This window comes from Coregonus lavaretus (assembly GCF_964263955.1).
Source record: "Coregonus lavaretus genome assembly, chromosome: 13".
NCBI lineage: Eukaryota > Metazoa > Chordata > Actinopteri > Salmoniformes > Salmonidae > Coregonus > Coregonus lavaretus.
Genome location: NC_140000.1, coordinates 48,153,312 through 48,175,443, shown reverse-complemented (window position 1 = coordinate 48,175,443; position 22,132 = coordinate 48,153,312). Strand labels below are relative to the sequence as shown.

At 43.0% G+C, this 22,132-nt stretch overlaps 1 pseudogene across 1 annotated transcript; it reads left to right on the top strand.

Moving 5' to 3' along the window:
• The first annotated feature begins 8,731 nt into the window (after positions 1 to 8,731).
• LOC311139176 (protein FAM180A-like) lies at positions 8,732 to 21,899 on the top strand (annotated as a pseudogene). Its single transcript has 4 exons — positions 8,732 to 8,810; positions 14,344 to 14,484; positions 15,169 to 15,266; positions 21,549 to 21,899. The product of its transcript is annotated as a protein FAM180A-like (transcript).
• The last annotated feature ends 233 nt before the right edge of the window (positions 21,900 to 22,132 follow it).

Here is a 22,132-nt window from a genome sequence, read left to right as displayed (position 1 = left end):
ACCAAAGCCCTGAACTGCCATTTTGTAACATAAAAAATGCCTCCAATTTAGCTAAAACTGTAGAACTAGCTTTTCATACAAAGATGCTTCTCTTTCTGCTAAAGCTGGAAAGAAATATGTATTGGGTTATGTATTGACATTATTGCCTTTTCGTTTATTCTATCATACTGTATGTCCATTACACTAACCTTACAGTACATCCAGCCAGTCATTTTGCTATGCATCCCTTTCATTGACAAGATTGACATGGTCATTGAATATGAATGTTGGTTCTTTACATCAGCTTGATGTCACAGTCTCATTTCCATGCAGTACAGTAGCCTAAGTTATTACAGGTACCCACTGGGCACAGACGTCAGTTCAACTACTACAGTTGGTTGAGTTGTCAACTAAAATGAAATCAACAACAGAAAATCGTCATGTCATTGGATATAAGTTCAAATGTGGGTAAAAAAAAAACAGAAATGCCCTTATGTTGATTACTTTTTGCTAATCCACTTAGTTTTCCACATTGATTCAACATTATCATGTTGATTTTTGGGGGGTTGAAATTACTTAGAAACAACGTTGATTCAACTAGTTTTTGCCCAGTGGGTAAGGTCATAAACGTAGCTAAGCTCACCCTTTGTTTTTCTTTCTTCTTTGTTTTTTTTATACATAGAACTCTGTGGTTAGGGAAAGGATTACACTGCATAGCAACAAGACGATCCCTGAGAGTAGAGAATGGGAGAGAAATGTAAATCCTCTCAGTGCCAAACGTAATATTTTATATTATTAGCAGCTGCATCACTGTCTCAGGGGAGATTAGTGGAATTATCACATAATGGTTCTGCTTTGTGGGAGCTTATTACCCTAACGCCCTTATTGAAGAGTATCAGAGGTGAGTGACATAATAACCACAGTCATCATAAACGCAACATGTAAAGTGTTGGTCCCATGTTTCATGAGATGAAATAGAATATCCCAGAAATGTTCCATATGCACAAAATGCTTATTTCTCTCAAATGTTCTACACACATTTGTTTACATCCCTGTTAGTGAGCATTGCTCCTTTGCCAAGATAATCCATCCACCTGACAGGTGTGGCATATCAAAAAGCTGATTAAACAGCATGATCATTACACAGGTTTACCTGTGATGGGGACAATAAAAGGCCACTCTAAAATGTGCAGTTTTGTCACACAACACAATGCCACAGATGTCTCAAGTTTTGAGGGAGCATGCAATTGGAATGCTGACTGCAGGAATGTCCACCAGAGCTGTTGCCAGATAAATTAATGTTAATTTCTCTACCATAAGCCGCCTCCAACGTCCCACTGGCCTTACAACCGCAAACCATGTGTCAGGCGTCGTGTGGGCGAGCGGTTTGCTGATGTCAACGTTGTGAAAAGAGTGCCCCATGGTGGTGGTGGGTTTATGGTATGGGCAGGCATAAGCTATGGACAGCGAACACAATTGCATTTTATCGATGGCAATTTGAATGCACAAAAGGTATCTGTGACCAACAGATGCATATCTGTATTCCACGTCATGTGAAATCCATAGATTAGATTTCCTCATATGAACTGTAACTCATTAAAATCTTTGAAATTGTTGCGTCTGTAGTGCATTTACAGTATATACAGTATAATGCATTACGGGTGAACACAACATACTGTATATACTGCAGCCAACAGTTACAACATCCTCTTATTCTCCTGTGGGTTTATGGACATCTGTAAACCAACATAAGAGTGCTGGCTACTCTGATACAACACCTATATCCTCTTCAACCAATACCGTCGACTTGGATGCATTTTAACATATTCCCTCTTGGTCTATCCTAACCCCACTTTGTTTAGACTCTTCCCATCCTTTCCCCATCTGAGTGCAGACTAAAGTTTATTTTCCTCTCTCTCTGTTTCCTGTGTTGTGCATCAAGCAGCTAATCCTCCCATTAGTCACCTCTGGTCCAGGCTTTGATGTGTTTGCTGTCCACTTGTGGAAAACAACACGCACGCTACTCTGAGGTCCTTCTGATTTCCTCCACCCTGACTATTAGACCTCATTGAACATGCCCCCCTCCACCTGTCCTAGAATGCCCCCCAAGAGAGCCTGTCGTGTCCCAGCTCACCTTTTCAGGCGGGTTCACTTCAGACCTCTCTCTCTGTCTCTCTCTCTCCCCGCTTTCATCTGCTCCTAAGCTCAAGGCAGACTCTTCTGTAGAGTACAAACAGCATACAAAGTTGGGATATTTTTGTTGCCATGGCACCGTGAGGAAGCCTAGGCAGAGAGCTCTGTCAATATTGTAGATAAACTCAGCAAAAAAGGAAACGTCCCTTTTTCAGGACCCTGTTTTTCAAAGATAATTCGTAGAAATCCAAATAACTTCACAGATCTTAATTGTAAAGTGTTTAAACACTGTTTCCCATGCTTGTTCAATGAACCATAAACAATTAATGAACATGCACCTGTGGAACGGTCTTTAAGACACTAACAGCTTACAGACGGTAGGCAATTAAGGTCACAGTTATGAAAACTTAGGACACTAAAGAGGCCTTTCTACTGACTCTGAAAAACACCAAAAGAAAGATGCCCAGGGTCCCTGCTCATCTGCGTGAACATGCCTTAGGCATGCTGCAAGGAGGCATGAGGACTGCAGATGTGGCCAGGGCAATAAATTGCAATGTCCATACTGTGAGACGCCTAAGACAGGGCTACAGGGAGACAGGACGGACAGCTGATCGTCCTCGCAGTGGCAGACCACATGTAACAACACCTGCACAGTATCGGTACATCCGAACATCACACCTGTGGGACAGGTACAGGATGGCAACAACAACTGCCCGAGTTACACCAGGAACGCACAATCCCTTCATCAGTGCTCAGACTGTCCGCAATAGGCTGAGAGAGGCTGGACTGAGGGCTTGTAGGCCTGTTGTAAGGCAGGTCCTCACCAGACATCACCGGCAACAATGTCGCCTATGGGCACAAACCCACTGGACCAGACAGGACTGGAAACAAGTGCTCTTCGCTGATGGTCGGATTCACGTTTATCGTCGAAGGAATGAGCGTTACACCGAGGCCTGTACTCTTGAGTGGGATCGATTTGGAGGTGGAGGGTCCGTCATGGTCTGGGGTGGTGTATCACAGCATCATCGGACTGAGCTTGATGTCATTGCAGGCAATCTCAACGCTGTGCGTTACATGGTAGACATCCTCCTCCCTCATGTGGTACCCTTCCTGCAGGCTCACCCTGACCCTCCAGCATGACAATGCCACCAGCCATACTGCTCGTTCTGTGCGTGATTTCCTGCAAGACAGGAATGTCAGTGTTCTGCCATGGCCAGCGAAGACCCCGGATCTCAATCCCATTGAGCACATCTGGGACCTGTTGGATCGGAGGGTGAGGGCTAGGGCCATTCCCCCCAGAAATGTCCAGGAATTTGCAGGTGCCTTGGTGGAAGAGTGGGGTAACATCTCACAGCAAGAACTGGCAAATCTGGTGCAGTCTATGAGGAGGAGATGCACTGCAGTACTTAATGCAGCTGGTGGCCACACCAGATACTGACTGTTACTTTTGATTTTGCTATGTTCATACAAATATTGACACATGTTAAGTTTGCTGAATATAAACGCAGTTGACAGTGAGAGGACGTTTCTTTTTTTGTGTTTATAGTTCTATTATTAAGTGTTTTATGTTGCATTTTGAAACTATTTTTTGTGTTTTTTGATAACCTGGTGAGGGTTGAGCAAAAATATCTGGTGGTGGCCCATGGAGTTGCAGGACTGACGATGGCAAGTCTGTTTACTTGGCTTGGCTAGCATTAGCTAGCTAGCTGGGAAATCTGTTTTACTTGGCTTGGCTAGCATTAGCTAGCTAGTTGGGAAGTCTGTTTACTCGTTTTGCTAGCATTAACTAGCTAGCTGGAAAGTCTGTTTACTTGGCTTGGCTAGCATTAGCTAGCTAGCTGGCGAATCTAATTTGAATGATGCCTCAACAACTGATCAACACAGCACCAAATTTGTATTCCACCTGCCTTGGTTTCTGGAAGGATGTGGACTGTGGTGTGTGGGGATGACAGAGGCTCGCCTTGTAGGAGACTCTTGGTGATTACTGACGAGGTGTGGTGGTCTCTCAGGCGCTTATAGCTGCCGAAGCATCACCCAAGTGGGTGCTACACATTCGGTGGTGGATGTTCCAGCCTACCTACAGAGGAGGAGTAGCTGTGAACTTCAGAGATAGAGGTTCCTGATGAAGAGCTCCCGACTGTTGTTTCTCCCTCCCTGACTGAACCATTGACGCCACCTCCACTCAAGCTACTCCTTTACTGAACTGCATCATCATCTAGCTGTGGAAGACCATCTCCCATCAACTGCCAGCTCCCTGAATTTGTTTTTGTTTTTTAAAAGCGCTTTGAGATTCTGTATGAAAAACACTATATTAAATACACAGGGGGTTGGTGGCTCCTTAATTGGGGTGGACGGGCTTGAGGTAACGGCTGGAGCGGAATCAGTGGAATGGTATCAAACACATAATTATTATAATTATTATAATTATTATTAGAGGGGTTGGAGAGACTTTGACATAGATCAGGTGGAAGCGGTTGGTAATTATGGCTTGATGGGTTGAGGCATGGACTAGACAATAGGGCCTCAATTATGTTATCTCGTCTTTACTTGATATGACACCAAGCACCATCAAGAAACAACAACAGGTTGTGTAGATACATGTAATGTTTTGTCCTTTCAAGTCATCCCCAACTATTTCAACAGCAGATGCATTTCTCTCAACATTAGCCTACCTGTGTGTGCAGTCCGTGGGCGTAGCGACCAGAATTTCCCTTCCCAAACCTTCCGTCAACCAGAGTCGCATCACCAGGCAATGCCGCCATCACCATGCACCTGTCACTCACAGACTGGTCCGGTGACACTCCCCTCAACCTTTCTGCAGGTGACAGCGTTGTCCCTGGAGGCGGAGATGAGGGGGACGGAGGGAGGGAGAGGAGGGGGACGGGGGGATGGCTCTCCGGTCAGCGAACATGCCTTCATTGTATTAATTACTAATGCTGCGCTATAATTGGTAATTGCTACAGCGTGACCTGACACCTGTGTACCTCCCTGATCATTGTGTCAGAAATAATCACTCTGCCCACATGTAACAAGGCAGGTAGCTCTCAGCGTGTCACCATCATCAACACCTCTTACTCTCCACAGGAAAGTCACAGGAAAAGCTGTTGTCCAAGGCGAATGTGTCCCTGCCCACGACACACCAACAACAACCTGCAGCTCTGAGGAATTCAGCCAAGACATGCAATAATGACTCAACACAGAGACACTGACATCAATACAGAGACAAGCTTCAGGATACTGTACCTGGAACTTAAATGACTAACACTAATGATTGAAACAATGCTGTCGCACCAATTATTATAATTAATGCAGACACCAATTAAGTTGTTATTCTCATTACTGAAGTGCTGGACTGGTCAAAAGGTGGTGGTGCAACAGAAAAACCAAAAAAGCATTTCAGGGAACTTTGCCACCGGTGGTCATTAATTGCGGAGCAATTACAAAGCATAATGTCAATAATGAGTCATTATTGCATTGTAATTGTCTTTATGTCTGAGTAATGAGGCTGGTGTTGGTGTTGTGATTTGGCTGGTTAGTGCTGCAGGCTCCGCTGGTCTTGGACGGAGGCATAATCAACAGCAGCAGCAGTGGAATCTCTTTAAAAGAGCCTGGATGGTTTGTGTGCCCTCTGGCCAACCATGATAAGAGGAGCTGTCATGGGAGAGAGCCAGGAGACGTCAGCTCCATTTGCAGTTAAGACACAGTGGAGATGGATCAAGCAGCTGAGCCGCTATCTGTGTCCAGACAAATTAGCTCTAAACTAATGACAGGGTTTATGATACGTTTCCACAGTAATGGGTATCTTATGTTGGATGTTTTTAGGGAAATACAAGTCAATCTTGATGTCGGATGACTCGGAATTGTGTGGTGGAAGACGTATCAGATAGGCACTGGTGCTGACCCTGCCAAGAATTGATATTTTCCATTAAACCTTTTGCTACAGCTCAAATAACTATTCTGTATAATCTGCTCCATCCTGTTTGCTGGTAATTACAGTCATGTGTCAATTTGTAAGTCGCTCTGGATAAGAGCGTCTGCTAAATGATGTAAATGTTAATGTAAATGTGACATTTAGAGTCTGGAGTGTATAAACGAATATGCTTTAATTTTGTAGTTCTCATGTAGGGACTGCAGCTGTACTTCTCTTGTCAAAAAATAATTTGACTATTGAGGCTTTTACAGACTTATAATGGACTCCTATTCATTTGCATATTTTATGTATTACAGAGCTTTATAGCACGACTTGGGCAATTAAGCACTTGAGCGATTTGTCAAGGGTCCCCACCTGGACCTGGACCTGAACCCAAACAACCCTTACATCTCTCTCAAGTGCATTTATATCGTGAGCACTTATCTTAATAGAATTCATTCTCAAATTCATGCAGCATCACCAAAATAGTTTGAAAACGGCATCAGTCTGACAGGGTGATGGAGTGATGGAAAAAAAAATAACATTCATAATGTGTTCTTAGCCTGCCCCCTGCTGGTAAATAAAGAACTACACGTCAGTAGAAATAAATAGGGCCAGGACCTAATTTAATATTTTAGCCTACAGTTAGGGATATGCTTTACTTGACCATGTGACCACTGGGATATGGTTTACTTGACCATGTGACCACTGGGATATGCTTTACTTGACCATGTGACCACTGGGATATGCTTTACTTGACCATGTGACCACTGGGATATGCTTTACTTGACCATGTGACCACTGGGATATGCTTTATTTGACCATGTGACCACTGGGATATGCTTTACTTGACCATGTGACCACTGGGATATGCTTTATTCGACCATTTGACCTTACTAGGAGTAAATCCTGGCTGTGGACATGGTCCTGTGTCACGGTGTCACCTCCTCACACATTTCAACAGGCTGATTTACTACTGTCTTTCTTCTAAGAGTAAAGGTTCTGGGTAGGTCAACAAAAAGGCTAGAGTTCCTCTCTACCATGCACCTTCCAGCAAGGAGATGAGAGACACACTGTGGGGAGGATGTTTTCTTTACCTGCTGGACATTGTTCTCTCAGACTCAGAACACCATCTGTTATTACGTTATGAGTTGACTGTGTAATGTACTGAAAGACAGGTGTTAAAGTTTGTCCACTGGGAATATCATCACCTTCTCTCATCATCCTTTATTTGAATATACTTTGTGTTCCTTCAGTGAGACACGGAAGGGCAGAATACCGCAGGTGCCCATCTGGTTTTAGAGGAGAACATTTCAAATCAACATATGGTGTTCGTAAAGCAAATAACTTGAAAGTCAGAGGGCACTCAATTAATCATGCCCTCCAGCATTGCCTGGTATATCAGTGAAATGTTTGAAGTTACCTAATCAAGGTGGTGGTAATAGTGTGTGTGATGTGGATCATTAAAACCGCTGGCAATTCAGCTTTTCATTTTGATTTTATATGTCATCAGTCACATTTTTTATGATCTGAGTTGACAAGATAGAAGCAGTAATTGTAAAATAAAACATTTAACCCAAATTATAATTTATGCATAGACCATTAGTTCTCAGCAGTAGAGTACTGATATAGCAGATATTGGTTGAGCTCTGAAATGCATACTGCAAAAACATTTGTCATCCACAATCAGTAAGCTAAGGTAGAATGGTGTAATTCTAATAGCAGACTCATTTCTGAAATATCTTGGTTTTTCCTGTTATTTTCCTTCATGTCAGAGGCCAGGCCAACCAAAGCAAAGCCCCTGGATTCCTGAGCAAACCACTATGCTCCTTGGCCCTGGGTAGCGAGAGCTCTGAATGTTATTGTAACGGACATTATGTGACTACAAAGAGAACAGAAACTGTTGAGAGGACAATGGAGAGACAAAGAGAATTCTGAAATGCTATACTGTACTATAATCTATTGTCTGTGCTGAAGCCGTTGGACGCTTACTGTGTAGTCAATATGAGGCATGCAAGTGGATTCTGAGACAGAGTATGATGATGATGGTGATGTGGTATTCCTCACCATCGTTGTCTCTGTGTGAGGTAGCAATAAGCCTGGGGATGAGGTTACAATATGACGATGATGACCATTATGCTAATGATGATGGAAACCATATTGGAAACGACGGTGACCATGATGATGATGATATCGGACAGGTTTTACAGGTTGTAGACCAGCTGCAGTCAGTCTGGTGTCATCTCTGCCTCAGTCAGTAGCTTAGTGAGCAGCAGTCCAGCCACTAACAGAGCAGGCATTCCCTGGGTCCTGATGACTTCCAGATGACAGCCTGGCCAGAGAGAACTCAGCACTCAGTCACAGACAGACGGGGAGAGAGAGGGGGAGAGAGAGAGAGACGAGAGTGAGAGAAAAAGAGAGGTAGAAGTAGAGAAAAAGAGGAGAGTGAGAGAGAGAGTGAGTGAATGAAGCAGTTGCATGTGAAGTGGTTTAGCAGTGCTCCAGTCAGTATTCTTACCTCATTCTCCTGATGGTTGTTTGTATTCAGCTCTCTCCAGCTGGGGCCTGGCTGGCTGCTGTGATTGGCTAGTGACTGACTCAAATTCAAAGCCCAGGGAGACAGACAGACGACAGGGCCCGAGGAAGAGAGCGAGAGAGACAGCAGGGCAGGACGGTAGTCAGTGTATGTGTGCTGGGCCGAGGGTCATCATGATGCATCGGTGGCGTCTACTCATCACTGTGTTCTATTGCCAGCTGTACCTGGCTGCTGCTCAACACTGGAGGAAAGGTAGGACACCTGAGCACCTCACAGAGCTTAGACTGACTTCAGGTCAGTTTGAGGGGTCAACATAGATACTTTCATAGAAAGTTAATGGCTGTTGTGTAGACGTTCTCAGAACTAGTATCAATAGGAAGAAATGAACTGCATTATAGATTTTTTTTTATCTAATCTTAATGAATCAAAGGAAAAAACAAAACAATATGGTTATGTATTTTGTATTGGTGTGTGTTATTATAACTGAACATTTTGCTGCCAAATAGATGATTTAGTTGTATTTAAGTAGGCTCTATTGTTTTATGCATACAGATTTTGCAGACTTTTATCTGATGTGTTTGCAGACTTTTATGAGATGTTATGTTTTTTGAAGAAAATACAAATGTTTTGTTTGCTTTGGCAAGGCTGGGGGTGTTGGGCTCCTTTATGTAGTGATTGTGTTGTTATGAAGGAGAAGAATGCGATGTTCTGAATATCTTTCAACAAGGTTCTCAGTGAAAAACAACTTAAAGTGCCTTGTTGTTATTGAGTCCAAACATTTGGATCCACATTCATACATTTTCCCTCCCTCCCACACACGTCAACGTTTAGTTCCTTGGAAATGTCGACTGCCGAAAATAGATCCCTCCGAATTAAGGAATGTAGGAGGGTGGATTTAAATCACTGAATCAGTCACATGATGTTGAACCTGCTTCAGGAAACGCGACTTAGCTCAGGTCTTTGCTGACATGGTAAGATAAAATAATACAAACTTTATTAATCCCAGAGGGGAAACTGGTTTGTCAATAATAATAATAATAATATAATAATATGCCATTTAGCAGACGCTTTTATCCAAAGCGACTTACAGTCATGCGTGCATACATTTTTGTGTATGGGTGGTCCCGGGGATCGAACCCACTACCTTGGCGTTACAAGCGCCGTGCTCTACCAGCTGAGCTACAGAGGACCAGTATCCATTAGGAAAATATTATTACATCCATCTCATACAAGTACTAAGCCTATCTACTGTATGACTATTGAACTTCAGGTCACCCCTAAAGACCACATCTGAATATTTTGGATTTGATAGAGGGGACAAACAGACAGTGATTTAGAATTGGGGACAAACTGTGTAGCCAATGTGACTGTCTCTGGCCCCTGTGTCCCTCTGACTGCTGCCAAATTCTTCCCCAGCTGTTTTGACTGCAGCAGCTTGGCAAAAAATCTGCATATCTGAATTGATGTATTGTTATCCCTTCAATATTGAGACATATCTTGTCCCATATTTGGAGCTCTTAGGTCTTCAGTTCACTGGGAAAGTTCTGATTAGGACATATATTTAGCTTGCTCCAGAGTGTGTATTCTGTGGAAAATATCAGTTTAGAGATCACAATGCAAAAATGTAAACTGGTTAAGGAAACATCATTCATCAGTTGTAGTATGGGAAATGTTCCTGACTTGGTTTTGGCTCCAACTTTAAGCCAAATATCCATTACTGTAAACCTGAGGTAATGTGACCTCTGTTTTGGCTGCTTTTCTCTAATCACGACACAATTCTAGCCAAGACCATTTAGCACTGCTTGTAATTATTGGCTTTGTGTTTTCCCCTGACTCATTGCAAGTGCTTAGAGGGAGATTACAAGTTCCCTGCTTATTTGTGAGGACACAAGGGACAGTGTCCTAGCAAACACTGATTATTTATTCTAGCGCTACAGTGGGCCGAGAAGCATGAGCGATGATTGGTTTCTTCTAGCTCAGAGCTTTGAAAACTGAGATCTGCTTTCAGAAGTGGATCATCCACATTAAACCAGCAACCACTTATTCCATATGTGACCGGCTAAATTTAGAAACCGAGTCTACTGTGTATCAGACGACTGTGTTAACCCGCTGAGCTAAAGCCTAAGCATTACATGAGTCTTCAGGTCTCTGGCAAGGTTACACATCCCATGAGCATTGCACATAGATGTTTATTTGTGTTGCTGAGGTGAATAGATGGTTCCCTCCTGTTCTTCACTTCTGCCTCGAGCTCAACACAGTGGACTCAACTCATCATCTGTGTGTGGAATTCCAGCTCCACCTCCCTCCACTTACAGATTCACACTGGAAGGCATTATGAAAGGATGTGCTGCTGGATGTTAGATTAATTTGTATTTTAAGAATAATGACTAAAGGATTTCACCCCAAATACAGTATAAATGTGTAAACTGTGTTACAATTATCAACCCACTAACAGAGGGGGGGGCGGGACTAAACATTCCAGGGTGAAGGAGAAAGGTGGAAACTGTTTATGAAAGCCTCCTAAAGGTGGGCGGAGCAAAGTGCCTTTGTGTGTCAAGAGGTATAAAACAGGAGTGTATGGGTTTTGGCGCCAGAGCTCTCAATGAATAAAAAGACAGATCATTCTTGTTGGTTGTGGACCTTGAATCATTTATGATTAAAACCAGAGCCTTACAACCTCTGGTAATGATTCAAGCTTAGGTTGAATTAGAGATAGAAATTCTCTTAACACTGGATAAAAGTCAACATTGGGGCTTCGGCTTTCCATTACATACTGATCAGTATCACACTTGGATGCACAGTAGCACATATCAGCCCAGATCTATGACATCAATGTCTGGCATTCCTCACAGCTGCTGTATGTATGGCGCCTGTGCAACTAGTGGTGAAACCCATAAAAATGTATGGCTGGTTGGAGCAGCCATTTTGGAGCTAACATCTCCACAGAGGTACAGCATCGCCTTAACATCAAACGATTCATGGAAAACGAAGCATAGAAATGAACCTCATAGACCTCATAACCCCACTATTCACACTGGCTCTGTGCCAATAAAAGTTGTTATTGTCCCTATGTGTGTGTTCTGTATGCTTATGCATTCCAATACTGCTGCTTTAACCCTGTTTCTGAATGGGGAGAATGTGGCCAGTGTTGTCCCATCGAGAGTGTGAGGCCTTGGTGGCCGGACGGTTAGGAGTACAGTGGAGGGGGACTGGGAGTGGCAAGAACTGATCTTGGATCAGATTCCATAAGGAGTACAGTCGGAGGACAGTGGAATTGTGCTGGGTGTCAGTTGACCAGGAGTTGATTCCTGATCAGTTTCCATAGAGAGAGAGGGCCAATGTTTAAACTATGATCCTCGTTAAGCTCTGTGAGCCTATATTTCTCTTGGCTCAAACAGCAGATTACTGTACAGTGATTGGATATCTGGCTTGGATTTGTAACAAGAGCACATTCTACAGTCGTGGTCAAAAGTTTTGAGAATGACACAAATACTAATTTTCACAAAGTCTGCTGCCTCAGTTTTGATGATGGCAATACTCCAGAATGTCATGACGAGTGATCAGATGAATTGCAATTAATTGCAAAGTCCCTCTTTGCCATGAAAATGAACTTAATCCCCCAAAAACATTTCCACTGCATTTCAGCCCTGCCACATAAAGGACCAGCTTCCATCATGTCAGTGATTATCTCGTTAACACAGGTGAGAGTGTTTATGAGGACAAGGCTGGAGATCACTCTGTCATGCTGATTGAGTTAGAATAACAGACTGAAAGCTTTAAAAGGAGGGTGGTGCTTGAAATCATTGTTCTTCCTCTGTTAACCATGGTTACCTGCAAGGAAACACGTGCCGTCATCATTGCTTTGCACAAAAAGGGCTTCACAGGCAAGGATATTGCTGCTAGTAAGATTGCACCTAAATCAACCATTTATCGGATCATCAAGAACTTCAAGGAGAGAGGTTCAATTGTTGTGAAGAAGGCGTCAGTGCGCCCAAGAAAGACCAGCAAGCGCCAAGACGTCTCCTAAAGTTGATTCAGCTGCGGGATCGGGGCACCACCAGTGCAGAGCTTGCTCAGGAATGGCAGCAGGTAGGTGTGAGTGCATCTGCACGCACAGTGAGGCGAAGACTTTTGGAGGATGGCCTGGTGTCAAAAAGGGCAGCAAAGAAGCCACTTCTCTCCAGGAAAAACATCAGGGACAGACTGATATTCTGCAAAAGGTACAGGGATTGGACTGCTGAGGACTGAAAAAAGTCATTTTCTCTGATGAATCCCCTTTCTGATTGTTTGGGGCATCCGGAAAAAAGCTTGTCTGGAGAAGACAAGGTGAGCGCTTCCATCAGTCCTGTGTCATGCCAACAGTAAAGCATCCTGAGACCATTCATGTGTGGGGTTGCTTCTCAGCCAAGGGAGTGGGCTCACTCACAATTTTGCCTAAGAACACAGCCATGAATAAAGAATGGTACCAACACATCCTCCGAGAGCAACTTCTCCCAACCATCTAAGAACAGTTTGGTGACGACCAATGCCTTTTCCAGCATGATGGAGCACCTTGCCATAAGGCAAAAGTGATAGCTAAGTGGCTCGGGGAACAAAACGTCAAAATTATGGGTCCATGGCCAGGAAACTCCCCAGACCTTAATCCCATTGAGAACTTGTGGTCGATCCTCAAGAGGCGGGTGGACAAACAAAACTCCACAAATTCTGACAAACTCCAAGCATTGATTATGCAAGAATGGGCTGCCATCAGTCAGGATGTGGCCCAGGGCGGATTGCAGAGGTCTTGAAAAAGAAGGGTCAACACTGCAAATATTGACTATTTGCATAAACTTAATGTAATTGTCAATAAAAGCCTTTGACACTTATGGAATGCTTGTAATTATACTTCAGTATACCATAGTAACATCTAACAAAAATATCTCATAACACTGAAACAGCGAACTTTGTGAAGACCAATACTTGTGTATTCTCAAAACTTTTGACCATGACTGTACAGTAGTAGGGAATCTAACCAAGCTCAGAAAGAATGTCACTCTCTCTGTCAGATGGTGTATGTATGAGAAAATGAGTACCCTATGGTGTAAAGTATGGACAAACAGTAGCCCTGCATGTTACATTTCATAAAGCTCTGTCACAATATCATTGAACTCTGAGCTGCTGAGAGGAAAACGTGATTTACCCCCCTAGTCACGCTATGTTCCTACCATGACCTTTCTGTTCTGTCAAGGGCCCAGGCATTCCTCAGACAGACTGAAGCACTGCATGATCTATGGTCTGTTTGTGTCCACTTCAAACATGCTCCGACTTCCAATCAAGCTACTTATTTGGACCTTGTCTGTCTGTACCTGACCCTTCAACCCAAAAGCACATGGCCCTGTACTTTCAACACACAGTCGGGGTCCCTGCCAGGTATTCAGGGCTGTAATGGAAAATAAAGCAAATAAGGTATTGAGGGAGAGATGCTGCTTGCACGAAACGTTCCTCTCTAGCAGTGGAGGCTGCTGGGGGGAGGACGGCTCACAATAATGGCTGGAATGGAGTCAATGGAATTTTATCAACCACATGGAAACCACAAGTATTTCCACTATGTACTGTAGCTGTCTCTCAAACTGGTAAAGGATATTCTCATGTCAGTACCGTGACTCCTGCCTCAAATCATCCCCTCACTGTTAAGAAGCCACTCTGAGTACTAAAGAGAAAACCCTGTGAAAAGAAGCCACTCAAAGTCCTATTATCTCACTTAATGTCATTTGTAGAACTAAGAACTACCACATCTCCCCTACAGGTAAAATGATAGGTGTGAAGGTGGTTCAGTGAATGATCTTATCTGAGATCAGAATACCTGCCTTAGCTGCATTTAGCTCAGGAGCTGCCTTTAGCTCAGCAGTCTTGTGGTATGCAAGAGACCAAGGTTCAAACCCAGTTGGTAAGCTTGTGCCCAGGCCCAGTTTCTCTGCTTCTGCTCCTGGTTAGCTCCCCTTATAAAAGACAGAGCTGCCTTAGTTTGCAGTTCTGAAGGGTGAGAGAGAGGAGTTTTATGAGGAGCAGACCTCAGCTCCTGAACTCTCAGGCCTGCTGCGGCACATATGCCCTGACACTTTGAAATCTGACCGCCCTACCCTATAGCCTATAACCTATAGACACACATTGGTCTTTGAAAGGAGGGGGAATCTATAACGTGGGACATACCAGCGATTACCGGTGTCAGAGGTTTAAGGGTTTTCACCCGGTTTCACAAAGGGACATCTGCTGCAGTTTACGCCCATGTTGTCTCCCACACAAACCTGGGACTAGATAGTTTAACCTACCTTAGACATGTTTGCAGTATACAGTAAGTGTAGGATTTTACATCACCTATAGCCACTGTGTGAATGTATTTGACTATATTGTATGCTATACTGTAGACCTATGGCACTACGTAAATCCTGCAACGTGTGTTGAGTTTGACTGACCTCCTGGTCTCAACAATGGCATCCACATTCATCCACTCAACGAGAAATTCTGGATCTATTGTATTTCAGGCCTCCTTTCGGTTGCCGTTGGTTTAATGAGTCCTTCAATTACTCAAAATGCTATCTTTCCTCTCACTTTCTCTTTCCTCTCTCTTCAGCCCTTTACCCATCAGCTTTTAGAGTGAAGCGTGGCGCACACTCATTGGTCAACCCCACCTTCCAGAACTCTGTGGAAGATGTTAACCTGCTGTTTGAGGTGAGTCGAAAATAGCCAGCTCTGCTTAAATTACATTAATGAGTTTAAAGGGGATTTAATCCATTGTGAATGTTACATGGAAACAAGAAGATTGTTGTCAGATAAAGTCAAATCTTCCACAAACTTAACGTTTTATTCCAGGCTCTGTCTTTTACAGTCTGGATCATCCAGAGACCCTCCTGTCAGATAGTTTTGTCCTTAATACTTAATAATGTTCTGACATTGAACTCCATATCCCAGAGGCCCCTGCTTCTTCTCGTTGTTGAGCCAGACCATATCCACTGTGGGCACAACCCAGATTCATCCATACATATTACAGCTGGTATGTTGGAGCCCAAGGAGCAAACAATATGTCTGGACATATACTGCTCAACCATCCACTACTCTGATGAGAGGAAAACATGGACAAGATGCAACAATTCAAGTTGTTTCTGTCAATGACATTTGGCTCTCGATGTGATGTGATTGGAGTGAAGCCAAATCCAAACTGGCTTCCCTTGACACTTTTTTTGGTGCGCCAGCACCATTCACCATTGAGCTCACTCAGTTTAGCTCAACACTGATTGGCTATTATTGTCTTCTTTTTTTTATCAAGGGAGGCTAAATGCCATACTCTTTTTGACCAGACATCATCAGATAGATGGCCTACACATACAGAGACAGAGGGGCACTGTTACACTCGCTCTAATGCTTTCTCCGGTGAGATACATTCAGCCTCTTGCAAATCAAAGGAAAATTATGAAACACTGAGAGGCGAAAGATAAATTTTTTTGGGGGGGAAGCCTGGCTTCCCTTGGCATCCATGACATACATACATGCCACTGGTCCTCATGGGTTCAAACCAGAGTTTCTCAAATTCATAAACTTAAACTTTGGCAACAGGAGTCAGGTTACTCAAGGTAAACCGTCCCTCTATCCATGGAAGGAACATAAGCGTATTTTTAAGGTCTTAATTATGATGTTTTTGTTTTGTTTTGTTTTTTGTCATGAAGGCAAAGGGTGGCTATTTGAAGAATCTCAAATATAAAATATATTTTGATTTGTTTAACACTTTTTTTGGTTATTACGTGATTCCATACAGTGAGGGAATTAAGTATTTGATCCCCTGCTGATTTTGTACGTTTGCCCACTGACAAAGACATGATCAGTCTATAATTTTAATGGTAGGTTTATTTGAACAGTGAGAGACAGAATAATAACAAAAATATCCAGAAAAACGCATGTCATAAATGTTATAAATTGATTTGCATTTGAATGAGGGAAATAAGTATTTGACCCCCTCTCAATCTGAAAGATTTCTTGCTCCCTGGTGTCTTTTATACAGGTAACGAGCTGAGATTAGGAGCACACTCTTAAAGGGAGTGCTCCTAATCTCAGCTTGTTACCTGTATAAATGACACCTCTCCACAGAAGCAATCAATCAATCAGATTCCAAACTCTCCACCATGGCCAAGACCAAAGAGCTCTCCAAGGATGTCAGGGATAAGATTGTAGATTTACACAAGGCTGGAATGGGCTACAAGACCATCGCCAAGCAACTTGGTGAGAAGGTGACAACAGTTGGTGCGATTATTCGCAAATGGAAGAAACACAAAAGACCTGTCAATCTCCCTCGGCCTGGGGCTCCATGCAAGATCTCACCTCGTGGAGTTGCAATGATCAAGAGAATGGTGAGGAATCAGCCCAGAACTACATGGGAGGATCTTGTCAATGATCTCAAGGCAGCTGGGACCATAGTCACCAAGAAAACAATTGGTAACACACTACGCCGTGAAGGACTGAAATCCTGCAGCACCCGCAAGGTCCCCCTGCTCAAGAAAGCACATATACAGGCCCGTCTGAAGTTTGCCAATGAACATCTGAATGATTCAGAGGAGAACTGGGTGAAAGTGTTGTGGTCAGATGAGACCAAAATCGAGCTCTTTGGCATCAACTCAACTCACCGTGTTTGGAGGAGGAGGAATGCTGCCTATGACCCCAAGAACACCATCCCCACCGTCAAACATGGAGGTGGAAACATTATGCTTTGGGGGTGTTTTTCTGCTAAGGATACAGGACAACTTCACCGCATCAAAGGGACGATGGATGGGACCATGTACCATCACATTTTGGGTGAGAACCTCCTTCCCTCAGCCAGGGCATTGAAAATGGGTTGTGGATGGGTATTCCAGCATGACAATGACCCAAAACACATGGCCAAGGCAACAAAGGAGTGGCTCAAGAAGAAGCACATTAAGGTCCTGGAGTGGCCTAGCCAGTCTCCAGACCTTAATCCCATAGAAAATCTGTGGAGGGAGCTGAAGGTTCGAGTTGCCAAACGTCAGCCTCGAAACCTTAATGACATGGAGAAAATCTGCAAAGAGGAGTGGGACAAAATCCCTCTGAGATGTGTGTAAACCTGGTGGCCAACTACAAGAAACGTCTGACCTCTGTGATTGCCAACAAGGGTTTTGCCACCAAGTACTAAGTCATGTTTTGCAGGGGGGTCAAATACTTATTTCGCTCATTAAAATGCAAATCAATTTATAACATTTTTGACATGCGTTTTTCTGGATTTTATTGTTGTTATTCTGTCTCTCACTGTTCAAATAAACCTACCATTAAAATTATAGACTGATCATGCCTTTGTCAGTGGGCAAACGTTCAAAATCAGCAGGGGATCAAATACTTAATTCCCTCACTGTATGTGTTATTTGATCGTTTTGATGTCTTCACTATTGTAAAATACAATGTAAAAAATGTGGGGTCACTTAGACATTTCCTTGTTTTCGAAAGAAAAACATTTTTTTTGTCCATTAAAATAACATCAAATTGATCAGAAATACAGTGTAGACATTGTTAATGTTGTAAATGTCTATTGTAGCTGGAAACAGCTGATTTTTTATGGAATATCTACATAGGCGTACAGAGGCCTGTGTTCCAATGGCACTTTGTGTTTGCTAATCCAAGTTTATCATTTTAAAAGGCTAATTGATCATTAGAAAACCCTTTTGCAATTATGTTAGCACAACTGAAAACAGTTGTGCTGATTAAAGAAGCAATACAACTGGCCTTCTTGAGACTAGTTGAGTATCTGGAGCATCAGCAATTGTGGGTTCGATTACAGGCTCAAATTGGCCAGAAACAAATAACTTTCTTCTGAAACTTGTCAGTCTATTCTTGTTTTGAGAAATGAAGGCTATTCCATGCGAGAAATTGCCAAGAAACTGAAGATCTCGTACAACACTGTGTACTACTCCCTTCACAGAACAGCGCAAACTGGCTCTAACCAAAATAGAAAGAGGAGGGGGAGGCCCCGGTGCACAACTGAGACTGCCCATCTTGATCTTTTCTTTTTAATGACCAATCTGAGATGTGGCTTTTTCTTTGCAACTCTGCCTAGAAGATCAGCATCCCAGAGTCGCCTCTTCACTGTTGACGTTGAGACTGGTGTTTTGCGGATACTATTTCATGAAGCTGCCAGTTGAGGACCTGTGAGGCATCTGTTTCTCAAACTAGACACTCTAATGTATTTGTCCTCTTGCTCAGTTGTGCACCGGGGCCTCCCACTCCTCTTTCTATTCTGATTAGAGCCAGTTTGCGCTGTGTGTATGTATATACATACACACACACACACACACACACACACACACACACACACACACACACACACATATTTATATCATTTAAAAAATATATATTTTCCTTTATTACCTTCTAACCCTACTACCCCTCCCCTAATTGGAGCAAACTAGTGAACAACCATGCTTAGGCCTCTACTTCCAGCTTATACATACTATATACATTTTATGGACACAGTCAATTTGACAATAATTCTATTTTGTTTGTTTTACCTTAATCTACCCTAAACCTCTCCGATCATTTTCATGATGTCCATCCGGTTTGCTTCTAAAGTGGGGAAAAAAAGTATTTAGTCAGCCACCAATTGTGCAAGTTCTCCCACTTAAAAAGATGAGAGAGGCCTGTAATTTTCATCATAGGTACACGTCAAATATGACAGACAAAATGAGAAACAAAAATCCAGAAAATCACATTGTCGGATTTTTAATGAATTTATTTGCAAATTATGGTGGAAAATAAGTATTTGGTCAATAACAAAAGTTTCTCAATACTTTGTTATATACCCTTTGTTGGCAATGACACAGGTCAAACGTTTTCTGTAAGTCTTCACAAGGTTTTCACACACTGTTGCTGGTATTTTGGCCCATTCCTCCATGCAGATCTCCTCTAGAGCAGTGATGTCTTGGGGCTGTCGCTGGGCAACACAGACTTTCAACTCCCTCCAAAGATGTTCTATGGGGTTGAGATCTGGAAACTGGCTAGGCCACTCCAGGACCTTGAAATGCTTCTTACGAAGCCACTCCTTCGTTGCCCGGGCGGTGTGTTTGGGATCATTGTCATGCTGAAAGACCCAGCCACGTTTCATCTTCAATGCCCTTGCTGATGGAAGGAGGTTTTCACTCAAAATCTCACGATACATGGCCCCATTCATTCTTTCCTTTACACGGATCAGTCGTCCTGGTCCCTTTGCAGAAAAACAGCCCCAAAGCATGATGTTTCCACCCCCATGCTTCACAGTAGGTATGGTGTTCTTTGGATGCAACTCAGCATTCTTTGTCCTCCAAACACGACGAGTTGGGTTTTTACCAAAAAGTTATATTTTGGTTTCATCTGACCATATGACATTCTCCCAATCCTCTTCTGGATCATCCAAATGCACTCTAGCAAACTTCAGACGGGCCTGGACATGTACTGGCTTAAGCAGGGGGACACGTCTTGCACTGCAGGATTTGAGTCCCTGGCGGCGTAGTGTGTTACTGATGGTAGGCTTTGTTACTTTGGTCCCAGCTCTCTGCAGGTCATTCACTAGGTCCCCCCGTGTGGTTCTGGGATTTTTGCTCACCGTTCTTGTGATGATTTTGACCCCACGGGGTGAGATCTTGCGTGGAGCCCCAGATCGAGGGAGATTATCAGTGTATGTCTTCCATTTCCTAATAATTGCTCCCACAGTTGATTTCTTCAAACCAAGCTGCTTACCTATTGCAGATTCAGTCTTCCCAGCCTGGTGCAGGTCTACAATTTTGTTTCTGGTGTCCTTTGACAGCTCTTTGGTCTTGGCCATAGTGGAGTTTGGAGTGTGACTGTTTGAGGTTGTGGACAGGTGTCGTTTATACTGATAACAAGTTCAAACAGGTGCCATTAATACAGGTAATGAGTGGAGGACAGAGGAGCCTCTTAAAGAAGAAGTTACAGGTCTGTGAGAGACATAAATCTTGCTTGTTTGTAGGTGACCAAATACTTATTTTCCACCATAATTTGCAAATAAATTCATAAAAAATCCTACAATGTAATTTTCTGGATTTTTTTTTCTAAATTTGTCTGTCATAGTTGACGTGTACCTATGATGAAAAGTACAGGCCTCTCTCATCTTTTTAAGTGGGAGAACTTGCACAATTGGTGGCTGACCAACCTTCATCTCCATTCAACCCCTCCCATCTATCTCTTAATAATATGCCATTTAGCAGACGCTTTTATCCAAAGCGACTTACAGTCATGCGTGCATACATTTTTGTGTATGGGTGGTCCCGGGGATCAAACCCACTACCCTGGCGTTACAAGCGCCGTGCTCTACCAGCTGAGCTACAGAGGACCACCATCCATATTGGATTTGTATATTTACCATATATTTTTCAACTTAACAGTACTGTGATGTTTCACAAAAGTTCTGAACCTTTCTATTCTCATTGTTTCTACAGATTGTAAATTGAAAATACAATTTTTGCTAAAAGTATTTAATATATTTTTGATCGATTGACAATGACTTTTCAGATCACCCAGTAGTGCTATCTGCAGTTAGCTCCAGGTAAATATTGCAATTCTTCAGCCATTCCTGGACATGTGACCAAAAACAAGCTACAAATGGACAGTACCAAAACAAATTATCTAATGATTCTGTCTCTTCGCAGCTAAATTAATTATTGAGTGTTTAGTCTGATTCAACAGAGGAATAAGGCAGCAAACATCTTTTGTTATGTATTGTATGCCCCCTGGTGGCAAGAGCTTGACTTGTGTTCCAGATATACCATTGGTGGTGAGGTGAGTTTCACCCTGACTATGTTACGTGTGGAAAATCGCTCTGTTGATCGAATCATTCAGTCAGTCAATTGATTAAATTAATCAAACAATCCCAGAACATGAAGGTATTGAGATGACAGATGGACATATGAAAAGTTGATCTGATAGAACCTTTAAAGATCTGATACAACTATGGATGTCTTCTAGATCATGCTGGCAGGCCTGCAGATTGAGGGTGAGGACAAGCCCTTCATGATCCCAGACCAGGAGCTGGCTTCTCTGAGGAGGGTCCAAAAGCTGGAGGTCATCTGTGAGGACATTCTGCCTAAGAGACTCTCCGAGATCAGACGTTTGACCTCTCACCTGTCCCAGCGCAGAGGTGCCCTGAGCAGGGAGGACTTTGAGCGCACAGTGCTCACTATGGTGTACACTGCCCAGACTCTGGCTCATACCACCTCCCAACACCAGAAGGGGCTGTGGGGAGACGCCCTGCTACAGCTGTTTAGGGCCATACAAGAAGATCTGACGCCCCCACCCAGGACACCTCAGCACAACTAGTGTTATGGACTTATGTGGACACATTCTTTTAGATACTGTAATATACTGACTCTTTTATACTGTAACACAAGTCACTTTTTGGCAGAGAGTACAAAGGATGTTTTCTATTGAGTTGTATTGTATTATCAAAATGACTGTTCTGATAATGTAATAGTTTTGGTTATGATCAAATGATGATATGATCTAGTCATATTGAAGGGAAGATGTGGGAAAAGGAGGCATGTGAACTCTAT